At 38.0% G+C, this 18,763-nt stretch overlaps 2 pseudogenes; both read left to right on the plus strand.

Annotated features, from left to right (window-relative positions):
- Positions 1–6,628: 6,628 nt before the first annotated feature.
- On the plus strand, positions 6,629–9,974 carry LOC122642530 (annotated as a pseudogene).
- Positions 9,975–15,630: 5,656 nt separating this feature from the next.
- On the plus strand, positions 15,631–18,185 carry LOC122643807 (annotated as a pseudogene).
- Positions 18,186–18,763: the final 578 nt, after the last annotated feature.

An 18,763-nucleotide genomic window follows, 5' to 3' on the forward strand; every position in this document is an offset into this window, starting at 1 on the left:
CCACCCAATTCTTACTATAGATACTCTTCCGATTATGCCGATTCGTCTGGCTCCGATTACAATGTTATCGATTCACATTCGGATTGATTCGGTGTTTTCTGTATAGTAAGTATGTCTCCTTTCTTCTTATTTATTGTTATCAATACCATGTATTTGATTTGATCGCCTAATGTTGAATTTTTCGGATGTAAATTGGCTTTAGGATCAAGGAATTTGAAGTTTGAATGACCCTTTTAGTTTACTCTGGTTTCTTTATTGTGTCTAAGTCTCAGCATCCCCACCCCAACCCCCACCAGAAAAAAAGGAATCAATAATAAGTAGTTCCATTAGAAAGGGGGGAAAAATCCTCTGTAGTGCCTTGTTGTTCGGGCCTGAGCGCTTGACATGTGGAAGTTGCGACATCTAACGGTGTTGAGTTCGAGAAAAAAGAAAAACAAAAAAACTGGGTCAATCGAGCTCGAACCGTTGGATGAAGCTTCTTCCACGTGTTGAGCTCTCAAGCCTGAACTGCAAGGCACTGTAAAATGAAGGATTTGCAAAGGATTTTATTCCCATTAGAAGCCAGAGCATGGAGCCTGCTACGGTCGGGTCAAAAGCAGTAGCATTCATTCCACCACAATAATAAGAATTTTTTTCAACACGGTGTAAGGATATTTCCAATGGGCATACTGGAATAATTGGATGATGAGTTGAAGTAACGTTATAAATTGGATTCTTAGCCTGGTCATTCCATGAACCTGTCCCATACTATTCCACCTCGGACCGATATAATTGTGATTGTCTATAAAAGCTATCCAAAAGAATACACACACTATAGTTTTTCAGCTGACAGTGGGGCTGCAAATGGATCGGATTCGGCTCGGATAGTGCTATATCCGCATCCGCATCCGATTAGCTATCGGACGGATTCAGTAAGTGCTAAACGGATACGGATCGGATATTTTATCCGTTTACATGTAAATATAGCTTTTCGGATAGCTATAGCCTATACATATCCGCATCCGTTTAGCTTTCGGACGGATTCGGATAGTGCTAAACGGATACGGACACGGATACGGATCGGATATTTTATCCGTTTACATGTAAATATAGCTTTTCGGATAGCTATCGCCTATCCATATCCGCATCCGTTTAGCTTTCGGACGGATTCGGATAGTGCGAAACGGATACGGAAACGGATTTCGACTGTTCATTTACACCCCTAGCTGGCGGCTCTGCTTGTTGTAGCATATCATAATCTTACGAATCTAAAGATCTCAAAATTGAAGAACGAGCTCTTCTTTAACGACCCTATATCTAAAGGGCCTTACGCACTGAACTCCCTAGGGTTCCCTTTATGTTAATGTAAACCCATAACATAAGTAGTCTCTCTTCTGTTATTCTACCTTCAGAGCAACCTACCCTATCTTATCTCTCTTCACTTGAGTGAGTCATGGGGGAACACCCCAATGGATAGCATATCCCTATTTGATGAGGTGGGTCAAACCAAGGGAAAAAAGGGAATATTGTGGTGATATGATTGGACTCAATCCTTACGCAATACTCAGACACACTGAGGGCGTCAAGAGACCGTCTTACCCTGCCCGAGCAGGGGTGAGGCAATCTTTTCACGTCTCACTGTTTGCACTGCACGCACAGCCCGGGCAGGGTGCTGTACAAAGTCTTTTTGGGATATGATTTCCTGCATGTATAAAATGGACCACCCCAATGGATAGCATATCAAGCCCTGTTTGATAAGGTTGCAGTTTGGTTTCTTAGAAGTTGCTCCGCACGTTTTGGGTCTTCCAATGTATATGATTTCCTGCATGTATAAAATGGACCACTGCCATGCGTTGTGATTTATGGAATTTTAAAGAGGTAAGAGGAGGGTTTCCAAAAGACTTATTGTTGGGTTATTGTTTGAAAGTTCACGGAGCTACAGACAGACTTTTCATGTTTTAGATCAGCTGGAAAATGATAATCTAAAGCAAACAGAAGAAGAAAATAAGGTTATGCTACAAGAAACTAAGCAATTAACAAAATATGTAGAATGGAGAAGAAAAATCGTTGCAGGTGAATTTAGAGAAACAGCAGCAATCAGATTGATAGAGAAGAAGAAAAAAAGAAGGAAGATGTTTTGTAACTAGGCAAGAAAAGAGGTCAAATCTGTCGTTTGCTGCGTGTTTGATTTCCATTGGATCTCATTTTTTCAATTTATTATTGTATCCCGACAAAGGGCAAATTTGAAATAGCAATTAAATTGACATTGAGCAAGCATATTTCGTTTCTGTTATGTTAACATTAAATAATAAAAACTAAACGTAGTTTGCTGTGGTTCAGCCACGTACGTGAATCTTTATTCTCTCAAGTTCCTTACCTGTTACATTTCGTATGGTTCCTCTTATAGGGGGCGGAAATGATCACTTAATCCCTTGCTCAAACACATTGCCGGGTGGGATCCACCCTCTTCTTATTAGAGGCGTTATGGAACTGTACTGGGCAAAGAACTTAAGAGGATAATTTTCCCCACGTACATGTAACAAGAACATTCCTGCTCTGACTGTAGCAACGAAATTTTATCCCTTACAGACGAAATTTTGCTACTACACTTCCAGCAGAAACAACCAAGAAAATGGAATCTTAAAGGGTATTTTAGAAATTACCAAAACCTGTGATGGTATTTATGAACCCGAAGGGAAAGTGAATTATTTCATTTCCTTGGCTGCCAACTTTGTAGCATCAAAATTTTTTCCCTCCCCAATGGCCAAGTCTTGATCAACAGCGGTGCCGTATGGGAATTTTGCTATGGGTTGGGTGAGGACAGGGGAGGATGGTGTGGTTGCAGGGTTGCAGAGCAAGGACAGGGTGAAGGTGGGTAAGGGGTGGTGTTGTTGCTTCTGTATAGAAGAAGAAGAATGAGGATGAGAGAGAAAATGATAAAAAGTAATAAAAAAATCGATAACAAGGGGAAGGGAGGGGTAATCTAGGTTTTTAAGAATAATAGGGAAGAAATTGAGATAAAAGTTTATGAGAGTATCAGGAAAAATAAGGTCTAAGGTAGTGGAGTATTAATAAATATAGATTAAGTGTAGGGGAGTGATAATAATTGTCCAATTATAATGTAAAATAGATAGAATATTACTTTACTCTCCTATTATTATATTATATTATTGGATATTCAGCCATTGGGTTGGCATTGACCCACAAGTCACTCACAACACAAAGCATATTATCGAATATTCAACCATTGGGTTGGCATTGACCCACAAATCACCCACAAAGCATATTATCGGATATTCAGCCATTGGATTGGCATTGATCCACAAATCACTCATAAATCATATTATCGGATGTTCGGCCATTGGGTTGGCAGTGACCCACAAATCACTCACAAATCACTCCCTTCCATTTTTGTTATATCATCCATATCGTTGAGCTATATCATTGAGCTGTACAGATATGGAGGATATAACAAAAATGGAAGGAGGTGATTTGTGAGTGATTTGTGGGTCAATGCCAACCCAATGGCCGAATATCCGATAATATATTAAAGGGAAAAAGTTCTATGTACGGGAGTGTGGTCCACATCAACACTCTCATGAGTCTATCTCTCTCCTCTCCATGTGAAAAGACACTTTTGCCCCCTTGTTTTAAGGAGGAGAGAGATAGACACATCAGAGTGCTGGCATAAGCCATACTCCCATACAGAAAACTGCTTCCCCATATTAAAACAACAACTCTAATATATGACTTTTAAAAGTAAAAATACCTACCCACCATTGCATGCCCATGACCCGACTATCAAGAATTCAAGATATGCTCTCTATTGCAATTTTCTTTTATTTTTTTATATTTAAGGTAAAGGACCATAACCTTATGAACATTTAAAAATTTTTAATTATTTTAGAATTTTGGGAAAAGGTTCTCTGAGCAATCATGCACGAAAATGTAGGGTTTGCTAAGCATCTTTTGTGTCTATCTCTCTCTTCTTCATATAAAATGACCTTGTTGCCCTTTCATGTGTGATACTCATGGAAGAAAAACTCAATCGAATCCTGTTGATACCACATAGTTAACTCGGTTTTGTAGGTTTTTGAAACGAGTTGAAGGGGGATTTTATAAAATCCCTAGATTCGATCGGGTTTCGATGTTTTCGATCAGTTTCGATCATATTTCGGTGGTTTCGACACATATGCCCATCGAAACTAGGGAAAACTTGGTTCGAAACTAAGATAGACAAGTATTTATGCTAGAAACTACCAATAATCAGGACAGAAACCAGGACAAACATTTAAGTAAATGTTTTTGTATTTGTATTTCATTTACTTAAGATATTATTCATAAATAAGCAAATACCCCTTATTGGAATCCAATAAAAATAGTTAAAAAACAAATTCCAAAAAGAAAAAAATGTCAACCTCCCAGTTCAAGAACAAAAATTGAATTTTCGATGATAAGTGCAATTATCAACTTTCTAATGTTGGGGTTTTTCTCAAATCTAAAAATTCTATAAGTGTTAAAAACCCAAAAGTGTGTTAAAATATTCATTTGTTTTTTATCCCCCAAAAAATATTTTCATTCAGAGCGATTTTGAGTGCAGTCGCGTACACCAAATTAAGTTTGACCGGTACATAACTCCTTCAATATAAATCAGATTTAACAATCTTGAACTTGTTGAAAAACTATCAAAACAAAGCTTTCTATCAAATCCAAGATTGTTTAAATCTCATTTATATTGAAAGAGTTATATTCCGGTCAAACCTTGTTCAATATCATGTCCAAGAACAATATACAATATCAAATTTGGATCAAAACCACAAGTAATATTTTTAGTGTTCGCTATGTGATACTAATGCATGGATTGAGTTTAAAATGTCAAAAATAGGCAACACAATACAGGGCAAAAAAAATAACTTTTGGGCTTCGAATCCAAGGTTCAAGTTAGCCTGGAGAAAGTCCTAGGTTTCGATCGAGATATGGTTGAAACCGAGACGAAGTCTTTTTCTGACTGGTCGAAACCTAGTCGAAACCCGAATTTTAGAACTTTGGTGATACCACTCTATCACATCCGGTTGGAAAAGTGACACTCGTGTGTAGGGATGTAAACGGGGATCCAAAAATCCGAATTCAATTCGCATCAATATCTGTTTAGGGGTATCCGAATTTTATTCGTATCCGCATCCGATCACATCCAATCCATTTACATCTCTACTTCGTGTGAGAGAGGGACCTAAGAGATAACTTGGCTCTCCTTCAGTTGTGGTGGGAGCTGGAGGATCCAGCCCAGTAAGAACAGGGGGGGATTGGTCATTTCACAGGGCAGCCCTGTGAAATGACCAATCCCCCCTGTTCTTGCTGGGCTGGATCCTCCAACTCCCGACTGGAGGAAACCCAAGTCCCTTGAGAGACCTAGAGTCAGTCGCTTAAGTGAGACAACAGAGAAGAAAAGTCCCAATTCGTTCCATTTGACTCGGGATAGCTATTCGGTCAAGAGAGAAAGATTCCATTTCATTCCAATTTGTCTCATATACTATTTCACCAAAAATTTGACTGTAAATTTTTAAGGACCATTAATTGGGAATGCTAACTTAAGGGCATACCTTAAAACAATCCTAACTTATGAGGGATAGTGGTGTTCCTACTTATTAATTAATACAAAACAAGAGGTAATATAGACTAGTTGCGTGATTTGAGGGAGAAAAAAAAAAATGAAGCATATCTCTTGTGATTGAAATTAGTGTCTTATTATAATATTATTAAATATATGTAGCATGTGTTAGGGAATATTTAGTTTTAAGTTTAGATTTTTAACAAATGCCCCCTGAAAATGCCCATTGTCCAAATGCCTCCTTACAACTTTTCTAATTGTAAACTTCCCCCTATTTTCAACAAATTGTAACATTTTGGTCTAATCTATTAATTCGTGACATTAGACATTAGTTTTAGGGAATGTAATGACCAAAATGCCCTTGTGACAAAACCAACAAAAATTAAAAAGTAAAGTGACCAAATTGCCCTCATCTTCCCCAAATGGTTTAGGGTTTGAAACTGAAAATCAAACCCTAAACCATTTGGGGAAGATGATCCCTATAATCACCTATCAATCCAATCGTAATTTTTTCTGCAAATCGAAAAATCGAAGAGAGATGGGATTGAATCCAAACTTTACATCTATTTTTCAAGTGGTTTCATTGATTTCCAAATGTTTGCTGCAATTGTTTAGGAGTTTCTGCAATCGAACCCTTTTTCCCTCTTCGTCTGCTTGTATATGTAATCTAATCTAATCTAATCTAATCTAATCCGTTGTCATAGTTTGTTATCAAAAAAATCTTACTTGCAACTTAAGGAATGAATCCAGTGAATTAAATTTCATGGTGCATTTCTTTAACCTAGCTTTACTGTTGACTTGACTTAGAGTCTTCCCTCTCGAGTCTTTGTCTACCAGTCCCAACTGGGGGAGTTCCTCCAACCGCGGAGAAGGGTTCACATCCAATCATTGTCAGTCCCACGGTCAAGGAAGTCCTTCACCCAAGGAAACTGAGTTCTATAAATCCTCTCGTTTCAGTGGCAGGGTGAGACACAGTGAGCGAGAGAACAGGAGGAAGTTCCTTCACCCTGGTGTTGTAGTGTTTCATTCTGTGGTGTTCACCATGGCAGCGTGGGTTAGCGGAGAGAGCAGGAGTAAGCGAGTAAGAGTGCTGCAATTCCTGATATCCTTTTACTTGATGGCTCTGATCCCCCTCTCATGCTCTGCTGCTGGGATGCCCAATTCCCGTCAAAAGCTTGAAATTCAGAACCACTTGAAACGCCTCAACAAGCCCGCCGTTAAAAGCATTAAGGTTCTCTCTTGCTTTTTCTTTTTATGTTCATTAATGAGTGGAAAATCCAATCTTTTTGGCTTATGAGTGCTAAGGATTATTAGATTTTTCTTGTACATTCAATTCTGTGTTTCAATTCGGTGGTGACAGAGCCCAGATGGAGACATCGTCGATTGCGTCCATGCTTCTAATCAACCCGCATTCGACCATCCTTCTCTCAAAAACCATACAATTCAGGTTCTTCTGTGTTTCTGCTCTCCACAACTTCTGGTCTTGGCTTCTATACTTGGTATTAATTTATTTATTTATTTTTTCCTGGGTTTTTTAGGTGAGACCTAGCTTTCATCCAGAAGGGCTTTTCGACAAAAACAAAGCCACTACCAAGTCCAAACAAAGTTCAAACTCCATTACTCAGCTGTGGCATTTGAGTGGAAGATGCCCTGAAGGAACCATACCTATCAGAAGAACAACCAAAGATGATATTCTAAGAGCAAGCTCAGTCGAACGATTCGGAATGAAGAAGCACAGAACAATCCCTCTACCCCGTCCTGGGAATCCTGACGCGACAAATCATGGTGGTCATGAGGTAACGGCGAAAACGGGGGCGAAAATTAAATTGAATAAAATAACCTTTTCAGTTAGTTTTCACGGTTATACCTTGGGGTGATCGATCCATTTAATAGGTTATTGGCTCAGTTTCGAATCTACCAATAAATTATTAGTCCGGTTCCAAATTTACCAATTAGGAATCAATGGAATTGGTAGGACCGAAATAAATTCACATCCTAATCTTAATTTTTAAGACTCAAGGTCATGAGAGCGAAGGTCAAACTCTTTTATTTTTTTAGTTTTTCAATTTTAGCACCAAAAATTTGATAGTAAGTTTTTAAGGTCCATTTGGGAATGCTAACTTAAGGGTATATCTTAAAATAATCCTAATTTATGAGGGGTAGTGGTGTTCCTACTTATTAATTAATACAGAACAAGAGGTAATATAGACTAATTATGTGATTTGAGAAGAAAAAAAAATGAAGCATATCTCTTGTGATTGAAATTAGTGTCTTATTATAATATTATTAATTATATGTAGCATGTTTTAGGGAATTTTTATTTTTAAATTTTAACTGGACTGCTTGGAACCATTTAGGAATCTGAACCGGCCCACCTATTAGTTAATGGTCCTGGATCTCAAGTTTGGAACCAATTAGCTTATTGGTCTGGTTCTGGTCTTGACCCTTTAAGACTAGAACCATTAAAGACCGGACCGATAGCCTAGAACCGGATGAATTGACACCCCTAATTATACCCTCTATTAGCAAAAACGTGTTTAAAACAGAGTCTTAAACGCATCCCCGACTTTTATCATTTTAAACATGTTTTGTTGTATGTTTACGGTAAAAAAGCGGCAAGCTTTCCCGTTTTAAATGCATTTAAAACCCGTTCCTTTTTCTTCTTTTATTACGTTTTTTAAGACCTTGGACTTGTTGAACAATGGCTTATTTAACTGACCATCTCTCTCTCCCGAGCTCCGATTGGTCTAATTCTTTCACCAACATAAAGATGACTCGAAGGGTTACATTTTTTTTGATATCACGTTCAATTCAAACTCAATGCATGGACATCGAAATTAGAAGCATGTATTTCAAAAAAAAATTTCTCATTTTTATGAGAATAGTGCCTTTTTTTTTTAAATATAACTGTTTATGACACGTATCGTCTCCTTTACGTTCTCTATTTTTTGACCGTTTTGTTTGACCATTCATTTGCAATTTTTTTACCGTTTAAAACATAAGACTTCATTTTATTTTATTTTATTTTTTACCGTTCCCATTTTTGCTAACTATTGTACTTATCTCATCTTCTTTTTTCTTGTTTTTTTTATAATTTCACTTGGAGTGAGTAGCATGCAATAGTCTATGCTAATGGGGACAAGTATTACGGAGCAAAAGCAACCATAAACCTATGGAAACCCAATACCCAACAGCCTACTGAGTTCAGCTTATCTCAGCTCTGGGTCTTGGGAGGTTCTTTTAATCAAGATCTCAACAGCATTGAAGCTGGTTGGCAGGTATTATTTCTTTATAGTTCTTCAGAGCATGCGTTTTGCACACACCCAAAAAAACCAAAAGGAAAAGTATATTCTGAGTTTCTCTCTGGTTGATTTCTCTTCTTTCGTTTACAAAATACAGGTCTACCCACAAATGTATGGAGACAGCAATACGAGACTCTTCACCTACTGGACTGTATGCCTTCATTTTTCCTTCATATGTGCTTTGGGGTCAATAGTCTTTTTTATCTTCTTTTCGATTTTTAACCATCTAATTCATGCTATCTTTCTCCACATAGCGTGACTCTTATCAATCAACGGGTTGCTACAACCTCCTCTGCTCAGGTTTTGTTCAGACCAACAATCAAATAGCATTGGGTGGAAGCCTCTCTCCAGTGTCTGCCAATGGTGATACCCAATATGATATCACTATACTTGTTTGGAAGGTAGAAACCGAAATGAAGATTTAAAGATTCTAAAAGAGAAAGAAAAACAAAACCCAAAGACCCAAATAAAATTTTCATAGTCAAATGATCTTTGTGCCGGGGGTGCAGGCCGGCTGCGTTCAGACACATGGGGTGGGCAAAATGACCACCCTACAATCTGAATGGCAGACCCACGTGTCTGAGTGCAGTCTGCGCCACGGCACAGAGAACATGAGCCCAATTTTTATTTCAAGTTAATTTAAGTCTGTTATGGTATTGTAGGACTCAAAGGAGGGGAAATGGTGGATGCAATTGAATGGTATTGTGATAGGCTACTGGCCTTCTTCCCTCTTCACGTACTTAGCTGACAGTGCATCCTTGATTGAGTGGGGAGGAGAGGTTATAAACTCAGAATCAGATGGTCAGCACACAACAACTCAGATGGGTAGTGGCCATTTCCCTGAAGAAGGCTATGGTAAGGCAAGTTATTTCCGGAATATTCAGGTTGTTGATGGATCCAATAATCTAAAAGACCCAAATGGAATCAGCACCTTGGCTAGGTATTCCAATTGCTATAATATCCTAAGTGGCAACTATAGTGATTGGGGGAACTACTTCTACTATGGCGGACCTGGCAGAAACTCCAATTGCCCATGAAGGATAAATCCAATTAAGTCCTCTCTCTTTCTCATGTAACATTCAATGTAAGAGTGATGGAGACTCTATGTAAAATCCTGCATATATTCAGCGATCCAAATAATTATAAATTTCTAGGATGAAATTTCTGTAAGGATGGTGGATTGTAAGATCCTGAAATAATAAGTGAGTTGATTGATTTAAATCTTTATCTGTTATGTAGATTCTATAGAAGTGACGTAAGGATGATCTGGTTTCTAGGAAAACTCTGAGAGCACTTTGGCCTTGAGACAACCAATCAGGGGTTAGTATTTTTGTCTAAAATAATATTTTACTGACTTTTAGGCTGAAATAAGTCCGTACTTAATCAAGATTAGTTCCCAAGAGTTATTCTGGGAGTTTTACCAAAAAGGGTAAAAGTATCTTTTTCTGGGTTTTCTAGAGAGAGTAACTAAAAAGAGTGTTTTTGGAATTTTTTACTATAAATAATTTAATAAGTAAATCGATAATTAATTTAATAAATGTTCGCTATTTGAATAATAAGTTAATTTTTAATTAGTGCGACCAAACAAACCTTAACCTAAATTGGGGCTAAACCTAAACCGTCCTAGTTCTAGTGTGAACGGGCCTAACATTTGTGGGTTTAGTAAATTATAATTTAATATTTTAATTTAATAAAATAACATTATTTTAAAGGATTTATGCTTGGACGATTTATATAGACTATGTAAATTGTATTTGAGTTTTGGATAAGAGGATTGAGGTGATGTGGCAATCTCCCATTGATTGGAGACTTAGCACTAAGAGAATCTTTTCTATAAGGATAAGAGAAAATCTCCCATGGAATAGAATCCTATCAAATTAAGGAGGTTAAGTTAGATTAAAACTATAAATCTGATTTTTAATTAAAAACTCTAAGTTAAAGATTCCTTTTGAAATTATTTTATTGGATAAAAGCAAATTAGACTTGGAATAGAATTTTGAAAGAATCATAAAAGGATTTGAATTATTCAAAGAGTTTTAAATCATGAGAATGGAGCTCAATTTTCCTCTCTCAAAAACGTGTGAGAGAGAGAGAGAGAGGGAGAGAAATCGTGGAAGAGGAAGAAGAAGAAAGGAAGGAAAAGAGAGGAGGAAGAAGAGGACGAGAAAAGGATCAGAGTTATTACCTCGCCTCTATTGTTGGACCTATAGTTGCAGCGTGCTTATCATCCTCCATTAGAGCATTTTCAAAGCTTTGTTAGGAATCCGATTTGTCAAGCAAATGGTAAGTTGATTCTATCCCGTATAAATTTGACGTTTCCCTATTCAAAAGGCCATAACTCACTCAATACAGAACGAAATCGAGTGATTCCAACTTTGTTAGTCAATAGACACTAAAATCTACAAATTTTGCAGAAATATATATCTTCCAATTCCGACTCTAAGTAGATCAAAAGTCAAATTGAAGTTGAGTAAGAAATTCTGAAATTTCAAGGGACTAGGTTTGACATTGTGGGTATGGTTGGTTAGAAGATCTCTTTCAAGAAGTTAGTTTTAAAGGAAAATTTGAGTGGAATTAGGAAAGAGGGGGAGAGATACAAATCATGAAAAGGGGAGATAGACTAGAATCGTGAAAGAGAAAGAGAAAGAGATCGTGGGAAAAAAAAAAAGAGGAAGAGAGAGAAAGAAAAGAAGAAGAGAAGAAAAAAAAAAGGAAAGGAGGGACGTCTTCCACCATTGGCACCTTCAAGCTTTTCTGCAAACCGGTGAGTTAACATCTATACTTTGTGCTTATTATGTTAAAAATATTCTCCTCTCTTGATTTTAAAATTCTGATTTTACAAGCATGTGTTTAACAACTTTATTTGAGAAAATTATATTGAAAAATCCATTGATTTATGAGCATAACAGCATGAGATATAGTGAGAAGGATGTTATAATGATATTTTTCATGATTATGGAAGCATGACAATCCTTTGCATGCTTATGGATGTATGGGTATTTTTTTTATTTAAATTGTGATTGAGAAGATGAGCCTGTAGTACGGTACAGGGCATACTTCTTGTCCTCACCTTTGGTGAGTGAGCTGCGCTTGTAGTACGGTGCAAGGCAGGTGGTTGTGATTACATTGTTATGCATGTTCATGATTAAAAATTGATATCGTGGTCATGCTCTTGGTCAGGTGTAAGCATGGTGTTGGTACTTGATTATGTATATGCGATGTTGTTGTTTTTTGTGAAATTTGGTATAGGGATAAGTAACCCTAATTTTATGTACATTTTTTTCCAACTTTATCATGGTACATGTTTTTTTAAAATATTCGTATGAGGTTTAGATGTTATCTTGCTAAGTTTCTTCTCGAAGTTTACCCCAATTATATTTCAGATGGAGAGACCGTAGATATTGATCAGACCTGTGTGGAGAATCATGAGGATGAAGCTTAAGATTGTGAAGGAGACATCATTAGGATTGAATCTTGAATTTGATTTAAATTCTGTTTTAGACTTGAATTTTTTTTGGACATTTAATTTTGATTAATTTGGGTTTTGAGACGATGTAATAATCAGTTAAATTTTTAATACTATTGGAGACTTGAATTTTATTATAATGATCGAATGGATATAGTTAGAGACTTCCGCTGCAATTTATGTTTTGAGGTTACCAGATGATTTATGAATTTGGTTTACATTCCGGTTTCTATTTTCCTAAGACTTAGATCTTGTGAACCGTTAACGACCTAAACTCCTGGATGGATTTGGAGGCGTTACACTCTATACTTGTAAGAGTGTTGCTACGGAAGAGACCAACTTCAATTAAATAACTTTAGGCTTCGTAAGTCATCATCAAGGAAGACAATCAACTGTAATCTTCAAAGAATATACATGTGTTAAGATATGTAACACAATAGGGAGAGTCCCCTTAGCATAGTTTCCTATGTTGCTTTATGTCTTTAATTGTTAGTGTTCTAGTCTATGTAAGTTTCTTGTTTAGGCTTTAAGCTTACCAAGGTAAGAGTTATACTTATTTTGTAATTTTGTTTTGACTTTAATAAAGGCTTCCTTAATATAAATATATATTGGTTGGTACAATAGAAAAAACATTCTATGACACAACCCTTTTCTCCCATTGTTCTCTCTGCTCTGTTCTCTTTGCCAATTACTTGTTATAGGTTTTGGGATTCTTTACATGGTATAAGAACTTTAACCAGTACTTGCTTCTCTTATTTATTGCTGTTTTGAGAGTCATTTTGGGTTCTTGATTTGAAGAAGAAAACCTAATGCAAAAGTTGACCTCGAACCAAGTAAATCAACGGGAGATCGATTACAACCAGGATCAACACAATTAAAAACAAATTAAATAACTAATACTCTTTTTTTATTGCCGCTTTTTCTATTACATATGAATGGAGAACATAAAGGATAAGAAGATAAAGGACGTAGGGGTTGGGCTATCTCAGCCCTGGGTCTCTCACCTTCAGCTATCATAACTATTGACCAGGGAACGTTTTCCCAATACCGATGACAGGCATGGCCTCAAAATTCTATTATTCAATATTGATTCAAGTTCAACTGATGGGGCCTATTTATAGCTTTTTTTTTTTATGAAACAAAGTGTAATCACACAAACCACACGCCAATCCCAAAAGGTTAACCGACTTTTGGGACTGTGGAATGGCGGATATACACAACACACACCACACACACACACCCGATGTGGGACTAAACCCACACACCCCTTTTTTTTTAATGAAACAAAGTGTAATCACACAAAGGGCCTATTTATAGCTTCGCCTAAACTTCACAAAAATAAAAAATTCAAAATTAGAAAGTAAAGTAAAAGGAAACTAATATAAGCCTCTTACAAGGGAATATTGAGGCTTGTACAAATCCCAGCTATAATGAAGTTTCTTACATTGTCAAATGTTAAAACCAGGTTGAGTTGGTTCATCTGTTCTACTTATATTAGGGTTTCAAAAATAGAATAAGATTGGCCAAATTCAGATTGGAATCCGTCGATATCGATCCCAATTTTGGCCCATTTGACTCGATTGATTCCTTAGTAAAAATGAGGGTTAAGGCATATTTGAGCCAATTTTTATTGATTCCTATCCAATTCAAGACATTCTTCTGTTTTCCGCCACCCAATTCTTACTATAGATACTCTTTCGATTATTTCGATTCGTCTGGCTCCAATTACAATGTTATCGATTCACATTCGGATTGATTCGTTGTTTTCTGTATAGTAAGTGTGTCTCCTTTTTCTTTTTATTTATTGTTATCAATATCATGTATTTGATTTGATCACCTAATGTTCAATTTTTTGGATGTAAATTGGCTTTAGGACCAAGGAATTTGAAGTTTGAATGACCCTTTAAGTTTACTCTGGTTTCTTTATTGTGTCTAAGTCTCAGCACTCCCACCCAAAAGAAAGGAATCAATAATAAGTAGTTCCATTAGAAGGGGGAAAAATATCCTCTGTAGTGCCTTGTTGTTTGGATCTGAGAGTTTGACACATGGAAGTTGCGACATCTAATGGTGTTGAGCTCGAGAAAAAAGAAAAACAAAAAAATTGGGTCAATCGAGCTCGAACCGTTGGATGAAGCATCTTCCACGTGTTGATCTCTCAGGCCCGCACTGCAAGGCACTGCAAGATGAAGAAATTGCAAAGGATTTTAATCCCATTAGAAGCCAAGGCATATAGCCTACTATGGTCGGGTCAAAAGCAGCAACATTCATTCCACCACAATAATAAGAAATTTTTTCAACAGAGCGTAAGGATATTTCCAATGGGCATACTGGAATAATTGGATGATGAGTTGAAGTAACGTTATAAATTGGATTCCTAGCCGGGTCATTCCATGAACCTGTCCCATACTATTCTGCTCGTGTCGGACCAATACAATTGTGATTTTTCATAAAAGCTAGTCAAAAGAATACACACACAGTAGTTTTTCAGCTGGCAGCTCTGCTTGCTATAGCATATCATACTCATACGAATCTAAAGATCTCAAAAATGAAGAATGAGCCCTTCTTTAACAACCCTATCTCTAAAGGGGCTTACGCACTGAACTCGCTAAGGTTCCGTTTATGTTAATGTAAACCCATAACATAAGTAGTCTCTCTTCTGTTATTCTACCTTCTGAGCAACCTACCCTATCTTATCTCTCTTCACTTGAGTGAATCACGGGGAACCACCCCAATTGATAGCATATCAAACCGTATTTGATGAGGTGGGTCAAACCAAGGGAAAAAAATGAAAACTGTGGTGATATGATCGGACTCGGTTCTTATGCAGTATCCTCTAGACACACCAAGGGCGTCAAGAGACTGCCTCACCCCTGCCCGAGCAGGGGTGAAGCGGTCTTTTCACGTCTCACTGTTTGCGCTCACGTACAGCCCGGGCAGGGTGCTGTACAAGATCTTTTTGGGATATGATTTCCTGTTTGATAAGGTTGCAGTTTGGTTTCTTAGAAGGTGCTCCGCACGTTTTGGAAGTCTTCCAATGTATATGATTTCCTGCATGTATAAAATGGACCACCGCCATGGGATGTGATTTATGGAATTTTAAAGAGGTAAGAGGAGGGTTTCCAAAAGACTTTTGTTGGGTTATTGTTTGAAAGTTCACGGAGGTACAGACAGAGTTTTCATGTTTTAATTCAGCTGGAAAATGAGAATCTAAAGCAGATAGAAGAAGAAAATAAGGATATGCTACAAGAAACTAAGCAATTAACAAAATATGTAGAATGGAGAAGAGGAATCGTTGCAGGTGAATTTAGAGAAGCAGCAGCGATCAGATTGATAGAGAAGAAGAAAAAAAGAAGGAAGTTCTTTTTGTAACTAAGCAACAAAAGAGGTCAAATCTGCCGTTTGTTGCGTGTTTGATTCCCATTGGATCTCATTTTTTCAACTTATTATTGTATCTCAACAAAAGGGCAAATTTGAAATAACAATTAAATTAACATTGAGCAAGCATATTTCGTTTCTGTTATGTTTCACTTATATTATATATTGGTTTTTAACATTAAATAATAAAAACTAAACGTGGTTTGTTTTGGTTGAGCCACGTACATGAATCTTTATTCTTTCAGGTTCCTTATCCGATATAGTTCATACGGTTCCTCTCATAGGGGGCGGAAATGACCACCTTATCTCCTATCTGAACACATTGTTTGGGTGGGGTCCATCCCCCTCTTATTAGAGACACTATAGAACTGTACCGAGCAGGGAACCTAAGAGGATAGTTTTCCCCACGTACATGTAGTAGGAACATTCCTGCTATGACTGTAGCAATGAAATTTTATCCCTTATAGATGTACCGAGCAGGGAACCTAAGAGGATAGTTTTCCCCACGTACATGTAGTAGGAACATTCCTGCTATGACTGTAGCAATGAAATTTTATCCCTTATAGACGAAATTTTGCTTTTACACTTGTAGCAGGAAGCCAGGAACAACCACGGAAATGGGATCTTAAAGGATATTTTAGAAATGATCAAAACCTAGGAGGGTATTTATGCATCCGAAGGATAAGTGAACTATTCCATTTCCTTGGCTGCCAACTTGGTAGCATTAAAATTTTTTCCCTCCCCAATGGCCAAGTCTTGATCAGCAGCAGTGCCGCAAGGGAATTTTGCGATGAGTTGGGCAAGCACAGGGGAGGAGAATTAAAATCCTCTACAATACCCGGCAAGGCGGCAGTGCATATCCGACGGCACAGCAGAGGCCATGTGTGCCATGTGTGCCACGTGAGCTCTGCTGTGCGGTCGGATCGATGCGCACTTCCGCCCGCCGGTATTGTAGAGGATCCTGGTCCAAAGGGAGGATGGTGTGGCTGCAGGGTTGCAGGGTTGTAGATGAAGGTGGGTAAGGGGTGGTGTTGTTGCCTCCTTTATGGTTGTATAGAAGAAGAAGAAGAATGAGCTTGAGAGAGAAAATGATAAACTGGAGAGTAAATTATTCCCCCTCCCATCGATTATGCTCGAATGACAAACCCCACCCCTGGGTATTGAGTAATAACTCTCCCCTCCCCTGAAATCAAAAGATTCTGTCAACCTTATCTAATATGTTAAAAATCATTGTTAAGTTATGACATCACACTAAATACATTCAATTAAACCCTAAAATGCCCTTATGTTTGTGATATTCTAATAATACCCCTAACCATATCAAAACCCTAATGACATCTCTAGAAACCCTAATTTCTCCAGTTTGAGTAACGGTCACCACCGGCCACCACCGCCATGGCGGAAGCTGTTTTGGGTGCTGAAGTCTGTGACTTCGATCTTGACTTCCCCAAGGTGTAAATTTGGTGAATTGGTCTTGATATGTGGAGTTGGACACTGCATAGAACCCAAGAGAGACGAAAGAGACGTTGATGGAACCTAGCTCGGGGAATTCTGAATCACAGAAGGTTGCAGGAGGAGTGAAAGTGCAGGAGATGAGGAAGCAGGTCCTTCAGAAGGTTCACTCCTTTGGTGGATCAAAGGAAGATAGGTATGCTGCACCCCGGTTGGATTGTGTATCGGATGTAAATTAAGATGTCTTACCTTGCATCTATGTATTATTAATCATTCAAATATGATGCCCAGGCTGGTCCTGCACTTTCGTTTGCCTCCCGTAGACCAATTTGGGTTGTGGACCAGAAGGTTTGTGCAGATCAAAATGGCTGGTTTATTATGTTCCAATCGATTCAGGGATGGTGGAACTTGATTCTATTAAATCACTCCAAGAAGATCAAAATGGCTTGCAGATGATTAAAACTTTACTTGGGGATTCCAATACTCGTCAGTCAACACCAACGGCAACAGCAACAGCAACAACGGCCCCTAAGATCTTTGGCCGTGACCTTAGAGTCTGGGCAGCTCAAATCCTCGTTCAATCACTATTAATTTCTCTCCAAAGGTGGAAGAAGATGATGAGGGTTTCCACTTTCCAATTAGAATCCTACATAGTGCAAGCAGCAGTCCCTAGACATGGTAAAACCATAGTTATGACCAAAGAAATGGGTCCTAATCGAGTCGACATGTTGCCTCGGTCTGATGAGCGAAAACCTTGGAAAAAGGGAAGAAAGCCTGCTATAATGGGAGAGAGGAGCCATTAAACCATGTGGAAGCAGAGACGCAAAGGCAGCAGAAACTTAATCAGCGATTTTATGTATTAAGAGCGGTGGTTCCCAACATCTCAAAGATGGACAAGGCTTCGTTTCTTGAAGATGCCATTACCCATATCACTAATTCTCTCTCAGTTTTGAATCGAATCCTAAAATATGGTTTCAGATTGGTATTCTATCATTACGGTTGAGTCTTGTTGCATTTTTTTGTATTTTTTTTAAATCAGATAATTTATTGTTGTTTCTGATCAGCAGCAGGGAAAGGGTGAGGAGAGAGCATGAGTCGGGCGGTGAGATGGGTTGTGTTGGCAGCAGGGTGGGGGTGGAGTTGCAGGAAAAGGGTTGCAGAGGAGGAAGAAGAAGAAGATGAAGAATAAGAAGAGGGGGTAATATAGTCTTTTGCTAACACTTAGCAGCGATTTTTAACGGAATGGGTGACGTTGATAGAACCTTCTGAATTCGGGGAAGGGGAGAGTTATTACACAATATCCAGGGATGGGGTTTGTCATTCGAACATAATCGAGGGGAGGGGGGGAGTAATTTACTCTAAAAAGTAATAAAAAAATTGATAACAAGGGGAAGGGAGGGGTAATTTGGGTATTTAAAAATAACAGGGAATAAAATTGAGGTAAAAGTTTGAGAGTATCGGGGAAAAATAAAGTCTAAGGCAGTGGAGTATTAATAAATGGGAAAAAGATCTCTGTCCCGAAGTGTGGGCTACGCCAGCACTCCCATGAGTCTATCTCTCTCCTCCTCATGTGAAAAGACA

Source organism: Telopea speciosissima, chromosome 10, assembly GCF_018873765.1.
Source record: "Telopea speciosissima isolate NSW1024214 ecotype Mountain lineage chromosome 10, Tspe_v1, whole genome shotgun sequence".
NCBI classification, from domain to species: Eukaryota; Viridiplantae; Streptophyta; class Magnoliopsida; order Proteales; family Proteaceae; genus Telopea; species Telopea speciosissima.